General features: G+C 35.7%; 1 protein-coding gene across 3 annotated transcripts in view; it reads right to left on the reverse strand.

The window, feature by feature from the left end:
• The window catches only part of KCNIP4 (potassium voltage-gated channel interacting protein 4), a 1,128,645-nt gene that overhangs the window by 480,338 nt on the left and 621,470 nt on the right, over positions 1 to 26,837 (reverse strand). The gene's annotated exons all lie outside the window — the stretch shown is intronic.

A 26,837-nucleotide genomic window follows, 5' to 3' on the forward strand; every position in this document is an offset into this window, starting at 1 on the left:
CCCTGTCTCCTTCATTTCTAATAGAAGCCTGATTTTATTCAGGATGACAGTGGTCTAGGTATAAACCTCAACTTTCCAGACTCCCTAATAACCAGAAATAGTTTTATGATATAGTTGTGGCCGAAGGAGGCTGTTAGGGACATGCTGGAATATTTATTTATTATTTTATTCATTCATTTCTTTCAATGTAGGTGTAACCTGTTCCTTCATTATTTCTCTTCCTTTCTGTCTAGAACATAGACATAAGGTTGCAGCTGGAGCAACCATGTGGATACTATGGGTAATAAGTGTGAGTGACAAAAGCCTTATGCTAAGTACCATGGATAAAGATACAACTTGATCAAGCCTTCAGCCTTATTAGTGAGAGGGAAAAAAAGAAAAGAAAAGAAAAGAAAAAGTTGCATGTGAGTAAGCAACTACAGTTAGATTTCAGTTTCATAGTTCCTCATCCAATGTTCAACTGATGGATGATAGGAAATCAGTTCTAGACTCAGAGAAAAGACCTGTAGAGAGGTACATTTCAGGATCTTCTGATGAAATGGCCAGATTTTTAACTCAGCAGCCTAAAATAAAAGCCACTAATAAATAAGGTCTTCTCAGCCACACAGGTGATGCAATCAGCATGTTAGTATCTCACTCTGAAATATTTAGACAGTCCAGGGTGGAAAGGGAGAGACTGAAACAAATAATAATAGGGATTCAGGGGAAACATTTTAGTATAGGGACCAGAGGAAAATAAATTTTAAAAATACATTTGATAGCTTCAGGTAAAATGTTTAAAAAGGTCACAAAAAAGGGAACAGAAACAAGTAGTCATTGTAGAAGACAAAAAGAGTAACAGTAAACTGGGAAATTTTAAAATGTGTTAGCAGACATAAAAAGAAATTCATTGAGGATGACAGAAAATAAATTAGAGGGAGAAATATGGGGAAGAAAGAAGTGGTGAAAATAGGAGAAAAACATTTAGAAAATTTCAGGATCAACTCAGAAGACCCAATAGCTTACTAATAGAGGTCACAGAAAGAAAAAGCAGACTCAATGGCAGAGAAATACATTTCTAAACAAAGCAAAATTACCTGAATTTAAGGATTAGGCTTTCAGATTGTAAAGGCCTACTGAAGGCATAAAACAAGTGAAGGGCAAGAAACCACCCTGAGGCACATGATTTGGAATTTCAGAACACTGGGGAAAAGATTAAATGCTAACAGCTTCCTGAAGAGAAAAAAGAAACTGTTTAGATGAAAAGAATGTTAAAGGACCTGCTCCTTCTTTTCCTTCCCTCCTTCCTTCTCTCCTCTTTTTTATTTTTTTTAACTCAAAGATTGGAAATAAAATAAAATAAAATAAAATAAAGCTTTAAAATTCTGAGGGAAACTGTTCTTCAACTTAGAATTCCAACATAAATAGAGGTTGCATGTGATGACAATTTTTTTTTTTTTAAATTTGAGAATGAAACTTTTCTTTAACAAATATCCTCTTGGACACATTGGTGGCTCAGTCATTAAGTGTGTGCCTGCAGCTCAGGTCACGATCCCAGAGTCCTGGGATAGAGACCCACATCAGGCTCCCTGCTGGGCGGGAAGCCTGCTTCTCCCTCTCCCATTACCTCTGCTTGTGTTCCCTCTCTCTCAGTCTCTCTCTCTCTCTCTCTCTCTGTCAAATAAATAGATAATTTTTTTAATTGCTTCTTTATTTCTTAGGAAGAAATGGGAGACATACTCTATTAACTGGAGGGAGGAGCTAATAAGAAGTGGACATGGGATGTAACCTAAGAGAAGGGCAAAGGAAATCTAAGTGAGTCTTGGGTGGAGGGTTGGGAATAAGCTGTAAATTGGAACAAGATAAGAGGGTCAAGGAGGGATATCCCAAGGGAGAAAATGACTTAGGGTATTTTAGTATATGTCTATTTGTACAAAGAAGAAAACCATAGTTTGAGATCGAGAATTGGAAGTCATACATGCATAGAAAAGTTAGCTAACTAAAAACAAAATGCCATTATCAACTCCAAGGAAAACAAGAAAGTAAAGCTCATTGTACACTCTCTTGAAGAGCTTTGAACAATGCTTAATGAAAACATTTGGAAAATGGAGGAGGGGTCTTGGGTATAGAATAAGGTATGTTTTAAGAAAGTGCAATCTTCATCTTCCATAGAAGTAAGACAACAATTAATATTTGAAATTGAAAGGTGAAGAAATATAAGTAAGAAAAAATTTATTATAAAAGTCCATAGTAGAAGAAACAGACCAAAGTTTCCAAGAAATTGCATCTGGGGAACAGAATCCAGAAATAGAGTATTTCCAGTGGCTGTTCTTGATTTTTCATTTTTTTTTTTATGTTTTTCTGTTATGATGGAAGGTCACAAGCTTTGAGATACAATGTTAATTTAGTTTAGTTTATGTACTATTGTGATGAAAGTGGATATGAAATAAAAATATTTGAATTTGCCTTTAGAGAAATGTGATCATTTGGTATTGACCTTACTTTATCATACATAATTTTTTAAAAAACAACATACATATTAGCTATTTTTTCTATCTTACATTACTATGGATATACAGAGCATATTTTCTACACCTTTATCAAGTTATTCCTCTTCTAATATTTTAAGCCAGGTCCTTTTATAATCTTGGTTCTGTGACTTTCATTTATTCACTCATTCAGTCATTCTTTCTCAAATATTTATTCAGCCAGCACCCATCTAGGCACTGGGGATATAGCACTGAACACAACAGACTCTCATAATAGTCACTCTCTGCTGACATCAAGGTTTTATTGTGGGAGTGTTGAGACAAAGTCATGTAATCTATTTGAATTTTGGATTCCTAATCTGTAAAATAGGCATAATTTTACCTACCCATTATTCTAAGATGAATTTTGAGAATGTGTCCAGATTAAAACTTTTCTGTTCTAAAGAAAGCATCTCACAAAGCAGTACTTTAATATTCAAAGTGTCAAGTTTATAATTATTTCTAGCACTTACAAACTGAGCTATTGGGGATAAGACCATCAACAGCACAAAATGACCACCACATTTCTCTTTAGTGCTAATAGGCAGATTTCCCAATTCTGCATCTAGTCACTCAGTTTTGTCTAAATATTGATGTTGTTATTTGTAGTATATCCAGTCCATATTCGTTCCATTCTTTTTCTCTACTTATGAAAAAAACAATCTAATAAAACTATTCAAAATCAAAATGCACTCAACTGCATATAATGCAAAAGAATGATTCTGCTGAACACAGCAGCTATAAAATGTACCCCAATTCCCTGCCCATCAGCTTGAATTCTGAGACTATTTTGTAAATATGCAGAGATAAGCCTTTTTTTATATTTATTGGAAGGTCAAAAGTTTTGGAAGTGGGGATATATAAGTCAGACAAGAATATATTATCATATATTTATTAAGCAATTTATTGGAAAGAGAAACATGCCAGGCACATTGCAAAGTACATGGCAAGCACTTGTAACTTCTACCATCCTGGTTTATGGCACTATCACTTCTTAGCTTGTCAGCCACAAAAGCCTCCAGACTGTTTTTTACTGCTTCTGCTTTGCCTCCTACTCCATGAAGACATCAGCTAAAGTAACTCATTGAAAATATGAGCCATACTATAACACTCCTCTGCCCCAAACCTCCATTGTCTTCCCCAAAAGTGGAAGTTCCCTGCAATAATCTAGAAAAAGAATTTGTTGAATGCAAGAATCAATCAATCAATCAATCAATCAATCACAAATCACCTGTGAAACTTGGGTCATATATACAACTGGATACTTACTCTCAGTGATTTTTTAGGTGTTAAAATCAGCAACAAACAAACAAACAAAAACCAAAACATATAGAAAATAATTCAGTCTTGGATCCAGGACAAAGAGTGTGAATAAGGACTTTCTGAGAAATTAGAAAAAAGAAGTTCATGTAGGCCATAGTGGTTTGGATTACTTGTATAGCAGACACACACAGGATTGAATTAAGATACTGACTTGATGTGTCAAATTTAGAAGTGACAGGCCCATCTTGAAGGTGGTAGACAAACTTGAGCTCAAGTAAACTCTTATCTGGCATCCAATAAATTGCAACTTGATTAAGTGGTATTTTTGCACATATATAATACAAATCCAATTAATATTCTCATTAGTCTTTCAGACCCTGAATTCAATTGCAATTCAACAAGAAGAGATTAAATTATACATGGCATCAGGAGAGTATTGGTTCTATTTTTATTGCATTCTAATTATTTGAAAATTGGTAATCTGTGTACATACGACAACCTCCCAATGACATGAATATTGGATTAAATGAAACTGCCTGGCATTGACAACTAACTGAGTTGATTTCATCTAATGAGATAGAGATGTGGAAAACACCTATGGGCCTTCCATCACAGGCTGCAATTCTTCTACAGATTTCTTGGCAAAGAAAGAAGGAAAACATACTCTATAAAAGAGTGGTTTTCGAGCCACATTTGCTTCTTTTACCAGCAAACTTTCAGGTCTAGATCACCGCCTTGTGTTTGTTGGCTGACTTCTGAAAAGGACTGATTGGTTCTCAGGTACCAGAATATTATCACCAAAAAATATAAGACAATTCGTTTAAATATACATATATATATATATATATATATATGTATATTTAAAATACATACATGCATATGATATATATCAGGGAAGTTTTCCTAAGTAAAGGACATTATCAGTTCAAGTAAAACTTAGAATAATGTGTCTGAAATTTCAGTTGTTCACAACCACCTCTGATATCTTTACCAAAAGCCATAATTCATTTATGCTATTGTTATATTTCTTAAATTACTTCATTTGATTTATACTTAAATACATTTTTTAAATACACTATTTTTAAAGGGGATATTTTATCACTACTAAATTGCAAATAAGTATCACTAGCCATAAAGAGGTAACTATAAATATAAACACAATGAAACAACATTGTTTTGAAGTTTGGGGGCTGAACTCAGAATTGTTATCTCTTTTCAAAGAAGAGAAACAAAGAATTATTTTTGATGTATTCAAGACTTCCACCAAAAGGAGACCATTTCATATCTATAATCAAAGGGTTGAACTAGGATTAGGAAAGGTATAGATATCTCCCTACTAATACTATATTAATAATGATTATCCATATATCACCAAAAAGTATCTTGCGCCATCATGATCCTTTCATTAGACTTTGAGAAACCATGATTTAGAGCAACAACTTTCATTTTCTGTTTAACTATAACCCACTGTTTGTATGTTCATACATCAGGATAACACACAGATGCCGATACAGAAATACACACATAACTGAAACAAAAGTTTTGTGAAACAATTCTGACCTTACCATATGCAATGCACACTGAAATTCTTTTCTTATTAAAAATGCACAAAAATTATTTCTTAATCCAATAATGGCATATGACAAATAGCTTGCAAAACAATTTGGATTGGGGTTAGAGTGATATTATTCCCATTTTAATATTAGGGATGCTACCATAATGCAATTTGCCTTAACAGAAGTATAAATTAGAAGATTGTGAGAAATCAAAGAACTACATTAATTTTAGAAATCCCCACATTATCTTTTATAGAGACTAGTTTTTGTCACAGTTCCTTTCCTTGTCTTTAGGAAGAACCTGTTATGTATCTCTTTTGTATGTATTGACCAAAGTATATCCATAGAACATTAGATTAAATATTAATAGCATAATTAATAAAAATAGATTCCAAAGTGTGTGTGTGTATGTGTGTGTGTGTGTGTGTGTGTGTGTGTGTAATGGCAGACTAAACAAAATTTAGATATTTTTAAAATATATTTTATTTTATTGTTATTTTTTTAGAAAGGGATGGGGTGCAGGAGAGAGAACATGCACAGGGTGGAGGGGCAGAGGAGGAAAGAGAATCTTAAACAGGTTCCATGCTCAACATAAGTCAGCAGTGGGGCTCAATCTCACAACCCTGAGATCATGATCTGAGCCTTAACCAACCGAGCCATCCAGGTCTCCCTTAAAATATATTTTAAAAATTGTTATCTTTACTACAAAACTTTTCATAATTTTTAGAACACTAATGAGCTTTGTTAATTTCCCCAGAGGGGCACGCTATCAAGTGTTTTGTAAATGTTTTGAGCCTGACATATTTTCTAGGTAGAACATATTAGAAAATATATATTCTCTTGATGCGTATTGGCAAATTGTGCAATTGTGCTGTTGCTTTATTTTTCCCTATTCTCTATGCCTCTATGGTGCTCTTTGCTTCTGCTAAATGAGTATCCACTCTTTCTTGAACACAATACAAACTTTTCATCTCCATTCCTTACTCACAGCACTACGTTGACAGCTAGCTCATGGTTATCTATTAAAATGCATCCACTCTCCACAGAAGGATTTGCACACAAAATAGCCCAAAAGTAGAAACAATCCAAATGCCCATCAACAAATGGGTGGCTAAGCAAGATGTGGTACATCCATACAATGCGATACTATTTAGTAATAAAAAAGGATAAATTAGTAATATATGCTACATCAATGGATCTCAAACATTAAATAAAAAAGCTAGATACAAACGGCCACATATCACATGAAAACATTTGTATAATATTTTCAAAAAAGGAACACCTATAAACACAGAAGGTAGATTATCGGTTCCCTGGAGCTTTGGGCAGGAATGGAGATTAAATATAAGTGGGCAAGAGGGATCCTGTCAAGAATGGAATTGTTCTAATACTGGATGGGTATGTTAGTTGCACAACATGAAGAATTTACTAAAACTACTTAATTGTATACTTAATATAGATAAATGTTGTGTAATGTAAATTATTCCTCAATTAAAGTTATTAACAACCAGCCAGCTGGTTGACCAATCAACCGTCCATCCATTCATTCATTCTTCCTTCCTTCCTTCAAGATTCTTTCATGCCTCAAGCTAAATGTGGCCTTTCCCTATCTTGAAAGAACACATCATTTTTTTTCACATATCTTGTACCCTTATTGTGTGACTTCCAACCCTTCTTTGTATTGTTTTTGAGTATTTGCCTAACATCCTTACTGGACTACAAGTTTTTGCAGACACAAAATATACTGGACTGCTCCATGTAAAAATATTGTTGAATCTCAGTATAGGAAACAAATACTACTTAATGAAGGTGAACAGCAATAAAAATACATGTGAAAATGCCCACTGGTGGGTATTCTTAAATTGACTGCTCTGAAATGTGAAATGTATGCTCTGTTATTTGAGTTTAAGAAGTAGTTTAATACCTCTACACATCAGCTACTAATAATTCAAGGAATGATGATAATAATAATAATAACAGCAAAGGCAGCAACCTCGGGAAGAATTACCTTATCAAATGCTCATTTCAGGTGCTTCTCATCCTATGGCTATTATTCCAGGGAAAGAAACTAGACACAGTGAAGTTCAGCCCCTTGTCTTAAGCTGGGTGTCCTGGACGACACAGATCCTGAGGAAGATTTCTCAGGCAAATGGCTGATGGAGGGACTGCTTTCAAGAGAAACTGAAAATGAGATGTAGGAAGTAAGAAAGAAAGGAGAAAGAGGTAGGGTGTTTCTGGAGAAGTCTAGTTTTAGTCTAATCCATGGGGAACTCTGGAAGATAAATAGGAGAGCAGAGTCTGTCCTGTCTTGAGGCAAGGGACTAAGACTTACATATACCTACTGTTCCAATCCGTGTGTGTGTGTGTGTGTGTGTGTGTGTAACTCCCTAGTACCCTGGCTACAATCACCCAAGGGTAATCCTCCAGAGAAAGTAACAGTTGTGAGACTTTAGTGAGTGCCCACATTTGGGGGATGGAAACTGCCACCAGAAGAAGGGGCTCAAGAGACTTGGGTAGACATCAGTAGCATCTGTTACTGCTCTTGGCTCAAATCACACCCTTAGTAAGAATACCTTGAAGTCACACCCCAATAATTCTGATCTCTACATCAGTGCTTTGAACTCCCTACTTTTTTTTTTTCCCTTTAGTGTCTCATTTTATTATGTTCTGTCTTTAAAACACACACACGAGCCCTCCCTGATATGGCCTAGCTCAATCCATTAGCATCTATTTTTAAATTAAATATTAATTCAGATTGGGATAACAAAGTCAACCTATTTGATACCCTTCTTTAATCTTGCTTTTAATGAATAGATAAAAATAATTTTTAATTACATGCATTATTTAAATAACGTCTGAGGAACTTGAATGTTGCTTGAAAACAGTTGACTTCTTCCAGCATTTTAAATATTCCCCACTCCAAATCTTCTTTAGACTAAAACTCTCTGTGAATAAAGATTTGCTCAGAAGCTTGGTTCAGACAATGCCCCAATCACTACACATTCCAAATGAGTCAGTCTGAATTTCAGAAAAATTCTTGTGTATTTTTAAATTTTCTAAATCAGAAATAAAATCATAAAGGCCAGTGAAATCTGGTGTTAGAAACTATAATCTACACAACAAACAAACAAACCCGAAGTATGACAGAATGCCTGCTATCCAGCATTGCACAAAAGAACTGGCTTTGTTCCAACAATGGCATGACTTATTACAATAATACAAAGCACTGTTTATAAAGAATGACAAACTCTAAATGAAAATTGCTCAGTCTGAGCCCCTGGAGCCTGCGTTCATCCATTTCTGTCCTTCCCCCAATTCAGCATACTTTCCATTCAAATGCAGATATTCAAAGGGATTTCTGTGTCCTCTACTTATCTTGCATACCTCTCTTTTCCCCTTATCTCTCTTATTTTGCCTATACTGAAAGCCAAGCTCAGAGCTCTCAGCTGTTGAATAAGTAGCCAAGAGTTCTGAACATTTAGAGTCAACAGAATGTTTGATTTGTATGCATTTCATGCAAAAGAATAAAATGCTACCCTGGATGCCAGCATGTGATAAGACCACTGTGCCCTGTTGCAATGACTTAGTCATTGGTTGAGTCGTGAGAATTAACAGGACTTGAGCATATTATGTGATAAACGGCACCCCACACTGGCTACATCTTGAGCCATGAAAGTGACAAAATGGAGAGATAAGGTATATTGCTTTGAGGTAAAGGAAATATGAGGCCGAGACCAAGTTGGATGTATTTTTCCTGAAAAGTGAATCTCATACACTAAGGCATCTTCTATCCTATTTTAAACCATAGCCAGAAACATTTCTCTTCAATGAGCAATTTGCAAAACACTTCCCCAGGGATTCCTGATGTCTGTCAGAAACCTCTCTGTATATTTCTTTCCATTCATTGGAGAGAAGGGAAGGGAGGTACCCATTTGTGAAATACGCTTATGCTTTTTATCTGTTATTTAATTTTTACAATGAATCTTTGGGAATAATACTATCCTTATTTTGCTGACAAGAAAACTGAATTACATTCAAAGTAAAACGAAAAGTAAAGGAATTAATACAGATTCACTAAAGAACAGAGCTTAGATTCAAATCCAGACCCTTTTGACCCAGAAGTTCATGTTCTTTCCACTCTTTCAGGCTGCCTATAGCTTAATACAACATTTCCCAAATGTGTCCTGTTGGACACTAATGGTAGGCAAACACTGTTAAGAGGTTACAAGGCCAGTTTGTTTATAAGACTTTCTAATACTTTTAATATGTCCATGTATAGTCTGTATCTCCACCAGGGACCTACAGTTCAGTGTTTCTAAAACTCTATGACCTTAGAGACCTTTCCTCCCTGACTCTCAAACTCTATAGAAAATGCTTTAAAACTTATATTACCCCAGGAGTACTCTACGAGAAAAGAAGAGAGAATAAAGACCAAAATGGCCTAAGTTTTTATTTCACAGATTTCTGCATTGCTCAAATTTAAAAAAATATATATATTTTATTTATTTATTTGAGATTGAGAGAGAGCGAAAGCAAGAGAGAGTGAAAGCAAGAGCGAGAGAGAGAGCAGGAGCAGGAGCAGGGGGAGAGGGAGAAGCAGGCTCCCCACTGAGGAGGGAGCCCAGTGCAAGGCTGAAACTCAGGACCCTAGGATCATGACTTGAGCCTAAGGCAGACGCTTAACCGACTGAGCCAACTGGGTGCTCCTGCATTGTCCGAAATTTTATGAACTTGCATTAATTTGGAAAGAAAAAAAACAAAGTATCATTTATATGAACCAGGATAAGATCATTGTTATAATACTAATAATACTATGTATATTCCTATTAGAATGTATTTATAAATATATGAAAGTAAATATGCACTCAACCAAGGTCTGTATCTCTAATAATTACTATGTAAAGGCAGACATAAGAATACATTCATTAAAAAAAAAAGAGAGAGAATATATTCATGTAATGTGTGATGAGTATTATAATAATAGAGCAATAACAGTGTTATGTAAGACCAGGCACTGTCTTAAGGGCCTGGTATATATTAATCCATTTAATCATCATAACAACCCTCTGAAACCAACGTTAATTTCTCCACATGAGAGATGAGGAACCTCGGGCACAGGAGTTAATTTATTTCTCAGAAGTCTTACTGGTGACTTGCCCAACCAAATGTACAGCAAAACCTGGTGCCAAATGGTCTTCTACTGACTCTGTATTGCTATGACCCTCACTTAAGACTATTTTGCAAAGGAATCTAGATGCCTTTGGAAGGCTTCTTTAGCCTATGTCAAGACTAATAAAGCCTCCTACTATTGTAGTTCCCTTGCACCCCCATCTTCCCTATAGTCTATCCCTTGTTACTGGAAATTATATATATAATTTATAAAATATAAATATAATAGAAAATAGAAAATATGTGCCATTTACATATATAAATTATATATGATATATAAAATATTTTAGAATAAAAACTATAAAAGTTGATAGAGCAATGTCAAAGTACTACTTAAGAGTCATTTATCTGACTTCCTTATTCATAGCCATTTGCGGAGTATCTGCTAAATACTGCAATGAGGGATAGAAGCATTCATTAAAAACCAAGGTGCTAACTGAACTTATACCCGCTTTTTTTTTTTCCTTTTTGTTTTCTGTGAAGATTTAACCATGCACAGATATGTACTTAGATTACAAGGAAAACACAGGCAAAACAATGCAAAATGAAAGAAATTAAGGTAAAATGGAAGCCATGATCACAAAAAAAGATGATTACAAAAAAATCATGATTACAAAAACCATGATTACAAAAAAAGGAAAAAAAAGAAAAAAATACACTAACAACTTAGACTCAATTTTTAAAAAGGACTGACATTTATTTAAAAAAAAAAAAAAAAAGAGCAAATGCTTCGACAGAGCTTATCCTGAGCCAGGCACTTCAGGTGTTTTATGCATATTAACTCATTTATCCTCAAAACCCTACCATACCAATACTACTATTATCTTTTCTTTACTGACAAGGAACCTGAGGCACAGAAAGGATAAGGGTTGAACCCAAGATTCCGAAGCAGGTAAGTGTCTGGACTGAGGTTCAAAGTCAGGCCATAAGATCCCAAGCTGCAGGCTCCTAACACCATCAGGGCACCTGTGATACAAGGTGTAGCAAGTATGTGTAAGTGGCCCTTCTCGACTGGCTACTGCACTTGATGTTGTACCTACATCAGCTCATTATTCTTCATGGGAATGCGCTGAGGTTGGTCTGATCTCCTCTTCTTGGAAAAGAAGTAACTGGTAGATAACTAGTACTGATTGAATCTGGATGAAAACAGAAGACTGAAAAAAGGAAGAAGGAAGGAAGGAAGGAAACACAGACTGTTTGCAACCGATGCTGTGTTCTTTCCATAGCACCAAGATTTTGGGGGAATCGCTCTTGGACTTACATTATGTGAAAGCACTGATCATATCTTACTTTGTGTCCCCAGATTATGGCCTAGATCCTCAAAGTAGTTTTTTTTTGTTTTGTTTTGTTGTTATTGTTGTTGTTGTTTTGTTGTTGTTGTTTGAATGCCCCAAATTGCATCAATTTGAATAAATGTCAACCTAGTCCTCCTCACATTCATTATTCAAGAAAAGATAAATCTAGTAATGAAAAAGGAAAATTATAGGGATCATCCCTATGGCTGAATTTATAAAGTACTTTTGAAAGAAACAAACAAAAAATGTGTGAGAACTATTTAAAATTCCTTGCTGGAGAACCACACATAATGGAATCTTTGCATGGGTCTCAAATGCTTCCTTGCACTTCTTGAAGCTCCTTTCTGTCATCTTTTCCTTTTAATCTGCTGCCCATATTAAATAACTCGTACCTAGGCTTGCGCATGAATGGAGCACACTCAGATGCGAGCAAGCGGCTGTTCAGGAAAGAAAATTACTGAGGAGCTCAGGAGAGCAGAGAACGGCCAGGCTGGAGCAACCAGCATCCTCTGCACCCTCTGCTCTACCTCACCCCATTCCACATCACACACCCAGTTCAATTTCCCCTTTCGGAGGAAATGAAGCAGAATACATCAACAGAGTGAACTGGTTTATTCCTAAGAGTCATAAAACTGCAGCTCCTCATAAAAGGTGTAGAAAATGAGCTCCTCTTTCACGTAAGTGAGGCTCTTAGGCAAACTATCAATATCCTAGTCCCCTGATAACTTCCTTGACATAGGAATATTTACAGAGACAGCTTTTTATCAACTACTGAGGACACTGTTTGGCTTGAAGTTGAAAAATGTCTTCGAGGTATGAAAATCTGTCCTTAGTTCCCAGATGTTTCTTTTGAGTTATCGTATTTCTAAAGATAAAACAAACATACATAGAACCCTTCATTTTAAATATGTTTCTGCATCCCCCAAAAAAGTGTTTTTCATTTTAAATTGATAAATGACTGTGCTCCAATGGGCACTGTGTTTCTCCCATTGGAAAAACAAATAATGTGCATTTTGTATTGATATATTTATTTTTCCTTTTAAAAGTAACCTCTAGAAATTATATAAAAGCATGTCAAGGGGCACCTGGGTGGCTCAGGGTCTTGGGATCGAGCCCCGCATCGGGCTCTCTGCTAGGCAGGGAGCCTGCTTCCCTTCCTCTCTCTCTGCCTCTCTCTCTGCCTACTTGTGATCTCTCTCTCTGTCAAATAAATAAATAAAATCTTAAAAAAAAAAAACCAACAAACATGTCAAAATGTACACGTCAAAGAAAAAATGAAAAAATGCTTGTGTTTATTCTCCCTCCACTATCTATATATATATATATTTTAAAAAACTGGGATTATTATTTTGCATCCTGTTTTGAAACTTACTCTTTTAACTTAAGAAATATATTCTGAATGAATTTTCAACATGGTGGTATTTGCCAGTCTCATGGGACACATGCTGGGTATTTGCGGGAATTAATTCACATGCAGACAAAATGAGGCTCTTGCCCCAAATTCAGAATTGAAGGATGGCCAAGGGAAATGTCACTGAGCAGGTGAGGGAGGAGCCCAAGCTTAGAAAGACCAGCAAAGGGGAACACAGAAGAGGCAGCCAGGACAGACAGGGCCTTTCCAAACTCAAGGAGGGAAGTACACAGTGGCCTGGTGACCAAGAACCAGGCAAAGGTAAGAACACTCACCTGGGCACTTATTAAGGACCAGAATTAGTCATTTAAGCACTTTGTCTATTAATATGTGTTTGTTTCAGGCAATAGTCTGTGAGCTATGTCCATTGGAGGATTTTATAGAAGGAACAGAGGATCAGAAAGTTTAGATAACTTAGCTAAGATCACACGACTAGTTAGAGTAGAGATTGCAGTCAGGATTTTTTCACTCAAAGGCATAGCGTGCTTCAACTCAGTCCACACTTGTTAGATTATCCCTCTGCTGCTCTTTTCCATGCCACCCCCTCCTCCTTTGCACTTAGATACATGCTTAAATATAAATCTATGTCCTAAGGAATCTGCACAGGTCTTGTTCAAAAGAATCAAGAATCTGTTTCTTCAGTGAGCTCAATGGCTTATTCTTTTAATTAATAAACTTCATAACTTATGTTCTTGGAATGTGTATATGTGTGTGTGTAGTATGTAAGTATATGCACTCATGAGTCTAATATATATTAACACAACTGTATTTGTGCACAATGTGTATGTGTACATGAACACACAAAGTCACATACCTCACTGGTTTTGATAGCCATTGAACACACATTTTTGAAGGTAAGGCATCAGATTTGTGGCTCATAGACACTAAATTTTCTAAAAGTTAGTAAAAGACTATGGGCTAAAAAAAAAAGGCACAAACTCATCATCATTAAAAATATCTTTTAAAAAACCCATCTAGTGAATAAAGTTTTATTTTTGAAATTCAGAATTTAATCAGAAATCCCCTTTCTATATATTTGAATTTTACTGCATTTATGAAGGCACAGTACCTATACAACTTTACGGAATTCATCAGCTGTTTGAAGAGCAGTCTGAAGGTATTTTCTCAAGCATTTTCACAATGTATTTGTAATTTCACGTGTATTTGTAAATGCTTTGTTAGAACCCCATCGCAAACAATTTTACTAGTTATTTTGATGTATGGCCATGCAACTGAGAGATGAGATTTTCAGTCACTGGCCTCTGCCTCATCATACAAATGGAGAACACAATTCTCAGCTTGTTCAATTTCAAGTCTCCTGTAGCCTCTATATCTGTTTTTGTGTATTCAGAGGTTGTATTAAGCATTTTCTCTCTAATTTCCTTGCAATTTTCCCCATTCTCCTGTTAACCCTGTTCTGCCCTTCTCTTTGAATGTATCTAGAAAGACTGATCTTGTAGCAATGTATTCATGAAAGTGCTTACTTCATCCAAGCCAGGGCCCATCTTTTAAAATTATGACCACAGACCTCAAATGGGCACTAAGCACTGCCCAGTAATCTTCTCACATTTGCTTGGTAAATTCACTTCCCCAGGCTCTGAAAGACATACTGCACTTTCTTTAAAACATCCATTACTTGCCACCTCACAAATGCTTTTCACTTCACCCCATTTCATAAGAATAGAAGAAAGCAATCAGACGCAATGTCTCTCAACTTCCAATTATGAATGTATGCACACTGATACCAATATTCTCTGCCTTTCCCAATACATAATACAGGGAAGGAAACTCTGCTGCCACCAAGACCAGCTCCTCTACCAAAGCAAGGATCTCTATTTTGTTCCCTGTCATTTGCCCAGTCCCTAGACTAGCATCTAGTAAGAGGTTGGTAAATACAGGTTGAATGAATGAATGAACGAATGAATGCATGCTTATGAATACAAAAGGGTCCATCTGCCCTAAATGAAGAGGAGGATAGTGCAAACAAAGATTTCTAGGGTGGTACTCCAAATCTGTAGCATATATCTAGATATGCAAATAAGATAAATGATAAATAATAGATGATGTTTGCTTGTGCTTCATTTCCTTTGTCTTTATCCTATTTGGTTTTTGCATGGGTTCTAACAACTAATAGCCACATTCATAGAGCACAGTAATAGAGCCAGGCACTGTCCACTCATTGTGATTAGTCCTTACAACAATGACAAACTTAAATGCATTGAAAATGAGGCTCAGATCGATCAAGTAAGATCTCCAAGGTCAACTAGTAAGTGAAGGAGGTAGGACTCAAATCCATATCTATCTGATGTAAAAGTCAATGCTCTCTCCCCTCAGCCATGCTGCTAATTGGGCTCTGAAACCTGAAACCCTCCAGGTTTAAGCCCAACTAGCTTGTGAGTCAGTTCTGTGGGGAACAGAGCTGCATTCCCTTCACCATCAGCAAGGCCTAGAAACTTCATGCTGCCGAATAATCTTTTCTTCTCTCAGTCAGTCAGTCAGGAAGTCTGAGTAGACACAGAAATAGGCAGAGACATAAGAATGCCTAATGGGAACTTCATATCCAGCTTCCTGTCTTGCAGAATGGATCTAAATTTCTATATCCCCAGCCATGAACTCTAATCATGGCAAGAAAGGCAAGACCTTCTAAGCTCACAATAGGGTTGGTTCTTGGTTTTGTGGGGCCTAAATCTTATATAATTTGAAGGAGAAAATTCTATAAGGAAAGATTAAAAACATCACGTATACAAAATTTGGCAGGGAAGTTGATCTTTAATTGAAATATGAATGGGAAGGGACCCACACACTTGGGGGACTTTGTACTTTAAGCTTCATTTATCCCAAGATAATTCCGTCTTTGACTATGACCAAGCTCTGAGAGACAGGTACGTACTAGTTTAGAACCTGTGTTCTCAGATTGACAACATGGATTTGTTTTTTGTTTTTAATGATTTTGTTTATTTATTTGAGAGAAAGAGAGAAAGAGAGAGAGAGAGAGCTTAAGTAGGGGGAGGGGCAGAAAGAGAAGCAGACTCCCTCTTGAGCAGGGAGCCAGCCAGACTCAGACTCAGGGTCTATTCCAGGACCCAGATGCTTAACTGACTGAGTCACTCAGGAGCCCTGACAGCACAAATTTGAATCCCAGATTCACTTTAACATCTTAGACCAGGATCAAAGCTTCTTGAACGCTTTCTCTTTTATTAAGTCGTCAATTACATAATTGGTTCACAAAAATTATTGTCAACAAGAATAATGCAAACAAAACACAAGCAATAGTGCCTAGCAGACACTCAACAAAGTGTTCATTCAGGTACCGCTGGTAGTTCTTAACTACTGATGCCATCTTCTTCCTCACCTCACCTGGACTTATCTACCTGAGGTCCATTCTTACGTTCATTTGATGGCTAACTCAATGCCTCAGCACCAGGCACTTGGATTTAATCCTGTGTCTGCACCATTGTGGACCACATTTTGGCATATCTCACGAGTTTTTTTCAGGAGCCTTTTTGCTACCTGTACACTGGAAAATCCCTCATCTTCCTGGGCATAACCCAATAAAACTAGAAAATAGTAATAGGATGAAAAAGTTCATAATATATTCTTAAGTAAACAAAGAGCCCGAATTCCTATAATTTTGGCTAATGAGATTATTCTTACAGGGTTTTATAAAAATTGAACACCATAAGTATGTAAAACTAGAATATGATTTATCACTCGATCACAGATGATGTACTTATTATGCTATCTAAGGCTACCAATTAATTTTGTCATTTCTAACAAGTCAATTAACCTTCCTGGGACTCAATTTCCTCATAAAATGAGGGGGTTGGGCTATAGTCTCTATGATTCTTGCTAGTTCCTTCCCAAAATATTAGTAGTACAAATATCTGAGATAAAAATGCATTATTCTCATCTCAATGTGGGCTATGCCAATTTGAATATTTATCTTTGAAGTTAATATGTGGGGGAGGAGGAGTTACTTAAAGGAAAACAACATGACATCTTTTCTGTGAATTTTGCCTTTTTGCTTTCACTGTCATAAAACTCTCACTGCAGCAAGTGCTCAAGGAATATTATTTGATTTTTTAAAAATGCTTTTCTAGTTAAGTCTTATTTAGATAATATACAGTGGTTCTGTAGATATGATTAAGAGTGGGCTTTATGTCCCAGGATCTTGAAGCAGCCTGATAAGGAGAAATGAAGACAACTTACTCACTTGCCCTAGGTGGCTGATAGAAGGGCAGATCTAGCTTCAACACAAGCAATGAGTAGTTTAGCCTGAGCATATGTGAAAGACCTGTCATGAGAAGTACAGGACATATTTCCAGGTAAAAGAGTTTTGACAAGGGGGTGGGATTATGGACATTGGGGAGGGTATGTGCTTTGGTGAGTGCTGTGAAGTGTGTAAACCTGGTGATTCACAGACCTGTACCCCTGGGGATAAAAATATATGTTTATAAAAAAAAATTTTTTAAAAATAATAAATAAATTTTAAAAAAAAGAATATACAACTTAAACTTTTCACAGTCTCCCTAAAGTTAATATGTATTGTGCTATTCCACATAAAATACAATCGTTTTCAACCCCCCCCCCAAAAAAAAGAGTTTTGACAAAAGGTAATGAATCAGGGGTGCCTGGGTGGCTCAGTCGTTAAGTGTCTTTCTTTGTTCGGCTCAGGTCATGATCCCATGGTCCTGGGATCAAGCTCCACAGCGGGCTCCCTGCTCAGCAGGAAGCCTGCTACTCCCTCTCCCACTCCCCCTGTTTGTGTTCCTGCTCTTACTGTCTCTCTCTCTCTCTCTTTTTCTGTCAAATAAATAAAATCTTTAAAAAAGAAAAAAAAGGTAATGAATCAGTGTCTTGGCAGGTGTCTAAAGAAGGGCAAAGGTGTTTCTGTCTAGCCCATGCTGAGATTGGCATAGGCAGATATGGTCTATAAACTGATTCAGGGCCTATAAAAAAAGCTTGAAAGGAAGACTTGGAGACCCTTCCTACACTAATCTCTCAGTAACCTCCCAGTAAAAAAAATAAATAAATAAATCTCAGTGTTCTCATAATTGTCTAGTATGACATGACCTTGCATCCCTCTACTGAGTCTCCTACCCTCACTAGCTCACCCTGCTTCAGTTTCGTTAGACGTCAAGGGCTCCATGAACAGAAGAAACACACTTCCAACCAAAGACTCTTGTACTTGGTCATCTTTTTGCCCGGAATCCTGTTGTTCTAGACTACTGATCTCACACACTCATTTCTCTTAGTGTTGGCAGAAAAGTTAATTCTTCAGAAAGGCCTTCTCTGACTACTCTATTTTTAAAAATGTATTTCTTTGAGAGAAAGAGAGTGAAAGTGAGCACAAGCAGGGGCTGAAGAAGATGGTGAAGCAGATTCCCTGATACATGGGGCTGAATTCCAGGTCCCTGAGATCATGACCTCAGTCAGACACTTAACAGACTGAGCCACCCAGGTAGCCCTGGCCACTCTATGATAAATAACACCCATGTTTCTGACCCCCTATTGTATTTTGTGCTTGTCTCTATTAAATATCAGATTACATATCCCTTGTTTCTTTATTTTGTTGTCTTCCTTCTTCAATAGTACATAAATTCCTCAAGAACCTGGACTGTGCTCATTCCCGTTCCTAGAACAATGTATGGAGCAAAGTAGAGGCATATATATTTAGTGAATGAATGAATGAATTATCCTATAACTATGCTGTCTTACATACAGTTTTGTAGTATTTATCGTTTGTATCTCAAAATTTAGCAGATTCACTGAGAAAGAAAACTTTGTGTTTTTGCTTAAGGCTGCATCCCCTGTGTCTAGAACAGTGACTGACACTTAGGAGTAGCTTAATAAATAATCTTAAATATTATTTATCATGAAAAATGAAAAGTTCCTGCACTGTAGTTTCAAGAAAGAACACGAATGGTTTTTGATTAGAGTAACAAGTAGCACCAGAATCAGTTTTAAATCCAACCAAATCGATCAACAACTTCCTAGTAGTAGACACCTCTCTTTGGAAAACCTAAAACCCTGTATAATATCAGCAGTTTGTTGCTCTGAGCTACTGTGCCTAATAAGTGCAGTTCTCCCTTGCTTAGCAAGCAATGAATTCAGCCTCTAGTTTCAGATACTGAGTGGTTGCCTCCTTTCTTTGGAAGAAAAGATGGTGCCTGGCCATAATGGCCAAACACACAAACCATTCATAACACCCTAAACAGGGTTCTGCACTGACACAAATACAAACTCAGGTCAATTCACACAACAAACAGAAGAGGGAGGTGCTATGATTATTCCCAATTAAAATGTAAAGAATCTGAGGTGTAGAAAGTTGGGGCACTTAACCTCAAGGCAACTAATACGTAGAAGAGCTGAGATTTTAGTATTATTAAATACAATTATTTTGGCTTCAGAGTCTGTGCTTTTAGCATCTCTACTCCAAGATCTCTCTGTAAAAACTGAAACCTGTAATTGGTACAGTGTCAGCAGTAAGATCTGTTTTGATGATGAGTCTCATGACCTGTTCAAAGGCTTTTCAAATAATTACATCCAAAAGCCTGGATGGTGGGGGTGAATTTCAAACAGAGAGGCCAAGGTAGGCCTTTGTGAGATGGTATGAGCAGTGGATGAAGTAAGCTTCCTGTTTTTAATAACCAAAGTGATAAACAATGAGGATAACTGCCCTTGTGATTTATATATACATCTACTGGGTATTAAGCGTAGGCCTTCCTGACATTAAATGGCTATCAGGAGGTAGCGATTCTCTTACAATTAACTTACTCAGGCAAATCATCAAGGTGGAAAACACCTCAGTTTACATCTTCAGCTTAAGGGTTCTTTGTGGTAGTACCTACTGCCAATGAAAAAACCATGCCAGAAATCAACTTACCGTCAACCAAATCTTACAATCCTTGAATTTTATGGTTATTGGTCCACTAGCAAAATAACTTAAGAGAGCTATTCTTATTTTGGGTAAATATATTGTGGATCTTAGATCACATCTGAAGTTTATTTTCTGAGTGTAATGAATGAGATTTTTTTTTTCTCTGCAGAGAAAAGTCTGTCAAAAACAAGTCATTTCGTAGTAATCTAATGTCTCTAGAATTCAATGTATTCATTGATAAAAGGATTGTTTTGGATTTTGCAAATTTCTGAAAAACTTTCCATTTTACAATGCCATGATAAGCCAGAACTTCAATTATGTGATCTATAGATGTATCTTTCCTTTTCTTCCCTCTTCCTTTGTTTGTTTGTTTGTTTGTTTTGGTTCATTATCACAACTGCGTTTTTACACAGGTGCCTCTACATAGAAGTAAAAATTTTTAAAGTAAGTAAAATTTTTAAAATAAGTCAAATTTTTAAAGAGGAACGTTTTAAAAAAATTTTTTAGTCTATAGAAAGTTTGAATATTAGGTGTGGCTTCTATTATCTGTGTACATTTTATCCTATCTTTGCATATTAACCTTCTGTAGTCATGGTGAACACCATCTGGACCACTGCCACCATGAAGATACAGGAACTAATACAGATTCCTTCATTTATTATCTTGTGAGTTTGAACAGAGTCTTAACCTCTCTGAATCTCCAGATTATCTACAGGCAAACCAGAAATAACACCTGCAAACTGGTCTGGTGGTATGATCATTCCAGGCTCTGGCATAGATAACCCTCCTTTCACCTTTTTTGTCCAAAAGATTCTCAACGGAGGAAAGCTTTCTTCCCCTGTTGCTCTCTGTTCCCCATAACTAGAATGATCTGTGTCCCCTCTGCTCTATACCTATGGATAAAGGCTGGAGTGTGTTTTCTGTTGACAAACATCCTGATCAAGCTTAAAATCCCATTGAGCCTTGTGTTATGCTCTAAATCACTGGTGGTACATCTACTCCAAAATCCTTACTCCATTATAAATCATCTTATTTTTGTTTGTTTGTCCTCCAATCCATTCCCTCCATAAACCTCAGACCCTTTCATAAATAATTCCTTTCCTGGATTCTTTACACAGTAGCATCTTATGTTGAATTTTCTCCTTTCTCCAAAATCACCAGCCCTTCCGTGTCCCATCTATTTCCAGCTGTCCCACCTGTTACCCACAAACGAATCAAAAACTGGGCTCAGTCTGCAAACAAACATGTATATCTACTTTCTTCTCAATTTTACCCCAGGACCTAAATGAAGACTGTACTTGATTTGGCTGGAATTCAACGCAGATTCATTTACATTAAGAGATTTTGCTTTATAAGATAGGGGGTATAGAATCTTCTTTCTGTTGTAGTTAGACTAGTACAGTCAGTATGTCAGCATGGATATTTATGCTTATTTATTTTAGAGATAAGCACACACACACACATTGGGGGAAGGGGAGATTGAGGGAGAGAGAGAATCTTAAGGAGGCTCCATGCCCAGCACAAAGGCTCAATCTCATGATTCTGAGATCATAATCTGAGCCAAAATCAAAAGTTGGATACTTAACCAACTGAGCAACCTAGGTGCCCCTGGATATTTATGCTCATTAAACAATGTTAATGGCTGAGTGTTCCTCATATGGAATGTGTTCAAGAAAGACTTATAGAAAGAGTTAATGGATACTTGACCTAACACTCTCTTCTTTTTACCAAACTATCTGCCATTGCCATCTGCTTTAATGTCAAGAAATTAAAATTGTAAGATAGGATATAGGGCCTCATGGTCTGAGTTTGACCTCCAGCTTTATGTCTTACTGGTTGAATAATCTTGAGCCAAGTTACTTAGCTTATGCAAGTCTAAGTTTTCTCATCTAGAGTGAGAATAATACCTACCTTAGAGGACCATGGTGAAGATTAAATAAGATAGCTGTATACTAATGCAAAGCTATGTTAACACTTTAATGCACAGTTTAACACTATATTGTGTTTAACACTTGCCTTATTTATAGGCAGTCTTCAAAAAGCCAGATATTGATGTTATCTATCATTATTTAATTTTATGGATTGAAAAAATTAGGTCAAGTAATAGCCCCAAGTTACATGATTATTCTGAGACAGAGCTGTGATTGGACTCCAAGCAAAATAACTCTGGATTCTCTAAGTGTGAGAATATACTAAGGTTCTTAATATACTAAATTCTCTTCCTTAATCATTTTTTAGACATTAATATTCTTAAGGTAAAGGAAATATTATCTATAAAAGACCCTAAAGAAATTCAAATAGTATAAATATTCCACTTATTCCATTTCTAAGTGATGTAAAAAGCATTCTTCAGTTTTATAATATCACCATAAATTATGCTTATATTTCTTAAGCATTACAGTTGAGAAAAACTTTTCTGATCATCCAAATACCCATTAGCTTCAGCATCCCATTGCATGTAGGAAAGCAGAATGCCAGGAGAATTTAAAAAAAAAAAAAAAAAGAGTCTGCTTTACGACCTTCAAATAAGCTATTTGAGATGGAAATAATAGCTCTCTTCTAGGCATCTCCAGCCCCTTTGTCCTCATGAGACATCATGAAATGTACACACAGTCAGTACTGTTTTCCAGTTGACCCCATTTATTAACATACCCAACACATCCACACTTATGTCAACAACATAGGAGAATTAAGAACGTTGGTTCCAAAGATCCATCTCTATGTATATAGTTAATACCTTGTTCAGGCCTCTTGAAGAAGCTAGCACTACAGTATTACAGATACCTGATAAATAAAGTGCACTGAATAAATGCAAAAGAGATTCTAATGCATATTAATTCCACTAAAGACTTAGATTATCAGTTGATTTCTTTTTTGTCTTTTTATTGAAGACAATCACCAATAAAAGTGATTTTTTTCAAGTCATGTGTGTTATTGCGTTCTTGTAAAATCTTGCCTTTTACTAAGGCTGGTAGTAGGGAGAAGGATGGTTCTTTCTTAATTCAGTAACTACCTCAGCATGATTTAAAACATATTTGGATGAAAAGTAGATATTTTCACAGCCCAGTGTTGCATATAGAGATAAAGAAATAGCTTTGCCATTAAAATTTTTATTCAATTTCTCCCTTGAATGCGTTAACAGAAAACCACTTTCATTTTTATAGCTGGAAAAGAAGCAATTTATTGTTGTGAGGTTTTAGGAGTTTTCCAAACCAGCATAACTCTGGAGCTTTCTAAATTCCTCATTAAGAACAGAGAGCTTATGAATTCAAAACTCTTGCATTGTGTGATATCCTCAAAACTTTGCTCAAGTTAAAGCTATTATCTGCATACATACTGACCAGGTATTAAGAATACTTTGTTTAAGAAGAAAAAAATTTTGAAATTTAACTGAATTACAAAAAAAAAAACAAACAAACAAAACCCAAACACCAAAAAAAACCCCAAAATAACTGACCTTTGGAATATTAATAAATCATACCATAATGTGTTTGTTATTGAAACTTCATGTAAATTTTGAGAAACTCTATCACAAGGATGCCTAAAATAGCAGTCCCAAATGTCAAAGTCTAGGGCTACAGGAAAGGACATTTCTCTATTCTCCTGAAATACAATGAAAATCTCCTTGAGGTATGATGAATTATCCCACTACGGAAGAAGAGGAAAGATCAGTCTCACAGTTGCACTACATATCAATTCCAAAGTAGGCCATTGATATCTATTTTGTAAGAAAGGATATGTATTAGAGAAATGATCAAGTTTTTAATTACCTGATACACTCATAAACTTTTTGAAATGGAAAGTCCCATGGAGATTTTCAAACTCAGTTTTCTCATTTTAGATAACTAAAGACATAAGGTGGCTTAACGGAGGTTAGAAAACAAGAGAGTGGCAGAGGAGGGGTGCGTATCTGTATTCTTACTGTTGTTCTTATTTTTCTCATGTTAAATAACATTACCTGCTAAATGTGACTCTTCTTGTTTATAAATCTGTGTCATGAATCTCCATGTAGTGTTACGTGTTTATGCACATCACACACAGACTGGAACAGAAGAACCCAGGACATCCAAGACCTGATCTCCAGTTCCCCTACAAAGAATGGGAGCTCAAAGAACTCAAAGACAAGCAAAAACAAATATTTTAGACTTTTAATGTTACCAATTTATTTTGAAATCCATTTACTCTCTATATATTTGAAGTCAGATAGTAACTACATTCTGCATAGTATTATATATATGTGCTTGAGAATACAATGCATATTGCATATATAATAATACAAAAAAGAAAAAAACTACATTCTGAATGATAGCTACACTGTAGAACAGTTATATGGTTATAAGAAAAGGTTTAATTGTATAGGAAAAAAATTCAAAATCATCCTCTCAGGACTTTAACTTTGGTTCACATTTTTCTACTTAATACTCAAATTTCTTTAGCAGAACCCTTGAAAAGCCAGAACTAGAAAGGTGAAAGAAGTCATTAGCTTCAACTTAGATATGTAAAATGGTGAGCAAGGAAGAAAATTCCTATGTGAAAATAAATCTGAATGAAATGAGCATCAGTGTTTGTTTTTAAGAAAGTTCCAGAAAATCTATGAAGATGCTAATTTTGATATTAAATACTATATACCATTTTCATTAATTAATATTAGGCTAAAACTTCAGAGTGTGCACATTCTGATGTATAGATTCAAACCATATACAATAAAATATAACAATTCAGTCTATTCATTTTCTTTATATCTCCAGTAAGCAAAGCATATGGCCAACTTAAATCTTGTTTTGAAAGTTTTCTGACTCCAACTTACACTCTGGAGACAAGTCTTATACAAACTTCAAAATGGAAAGCACTACTGCTTTCCATTTCTGTCAACTTTTGCAAATCAAATATAGTTCCTCCTTCATGTGGTTATCAACATTTTATCATTTTAAAATATTTTTAAAAAGCCACTGGAAACAAATAAGATATAAATTTTTACCAAAGTTTGGTAGACAACACAGTCTCTCCACAGTATTAGCACAATATTGCTAGTTGGAAAATGCTGACATTGCAAAACATAAAATACAAGAAAGAAACAGTTCATACATATCAGTACAATTTGCAATATAAGTAATAAGGAAAAGGAAAAAAAGAGTTTCATAAAGGTTAGAAGCCTTTAGAAGAAGGAAACACATGGTCTCATTTGGGAAAGTGAATGTTAGTGTCCCTTAAACTAGTAATACAGTAATAATAACTAATACTAATAATACTGTAGATTTTATTCCAAAATCCAGAGATAAAACCCTCAACAAAAGAGTTTAAAGAATGACCACACACCATCGATGAAATTAGCTAAAACAAGTCCCTCTACATGGCTAGAAATAATGACACTATTCCATGTTACTTTCAGACTCAGGAAAAATAAAACAAAACAAAACAACAACAACAACACTGAAAACCAAAACCAAATAAAACCCTAAAACTAGTCCATTAAATGGGAGGTCCCTGTCAATTTGCAAGGTAAAATAACACAGTCAAGAACAGCAAAGCCAAACCAAGTTACTGGTTTAATGACAATGAACAAGATAAAGTCAATTTTAAAGAACAGTTATTACTTTCAGAATTTAGAATTTATCTTTTTTTTAGCATGATACATGTTTTCATCACTGAGGGCTCATTCTGCAAACTTACTTTAACAAACCTAGCTTTCCACCATCCCTTACCCCACAAGGAGTTACGAATGTAGGTTTCTGATAATGTACATCAGAGTGACACACTTAACTGCAATTTGGTATTTGCTATTTGTAAAAGCCATCATGTCACATGTGATAGTCTTTCTCTGGAGGACTGGATTTGTTGTGAATGTAAATACATTTAAAACATATTTGCATTTTTTACTCGTTTAAAATTTGAAGCAACACGAGTATCAAAGCATAAATACATCACATTAAATCTAGGGGTGCTTTTTAAAATTTCTGTGACAACTTTAGAGAAACTACAACTAGCTGTATGCAAACATGCTCTCAAATGTGTTCTGAGCACCAAGAAAATAATAACCTAACTTCATACTGATCCTCAAAGAAACATTTAATTCAGGAAACATACAGGCAAGAATACACCTCATTATTATTATTATTATTATTATTATTATTTTAAGAAAGAGATGGTTGCTAAGGAGAATAGGAGACAGCCTCTGATGAACGTAAACAGCAGCACTTGAAATACAACTGGTCATTTGGAATCTATGTTAAAGTCTGTCACGAGTTAGGGACTCTGCCCCTTACACTCTACGTTGAAATGCGAAAAGGTAATATTCTAAATACCTTATAAGAGAACCTTACAAAAAGCCTGTCATCCTTAGGCACTAATCTTAAAGCATAAGAAATTATAATAAATGTACATCTATTTCCATTTGACAAATGCATTTGCATATCAACAAACAAATAGACCTTGCAACATATCCAAATAAAATTTGCTGATGCAATAAAAGGGGATATTCAATTAAAAAAAATCTAACATCAACATGGACTAGATGCTCTCAAAAATAACAGACAGACCAATGATTAACCTTTAATATCCTCAGTTTTGGTTCTCACATTTTGATTCAAAGTGTTTCTCATAGTTTTAATGTTCTGCTCTGAAAACGTTACTAAAACTTACAAAAAGTTTATTTTATTCATCTGTCCTACTCTGACAAACCTGCCTGTCTTCACGTCCACCCCAGAGTAACATTTCTCTGATCTCATTTCAGGTGCCTTTCACATTCACTTAAGAAAT

The sequence above is a fragment of the Mustela putorius genome, unplaced genomic scaffold (genome assembly GCF_011764305.1).
Source record: "Mustela putorius furo isolate JIRA1106 unplaced genomic scaffold, ASM1176430v1.1 tig00000083_pilon_pilon_pilon, whole genome shotgun sequence".
Taxonomy (NCBI): Eukaryota; Metazoa; Chordata; class Mammalia; order Carnivora; family Mustelidae; genus Mustela; species Mustela putorius.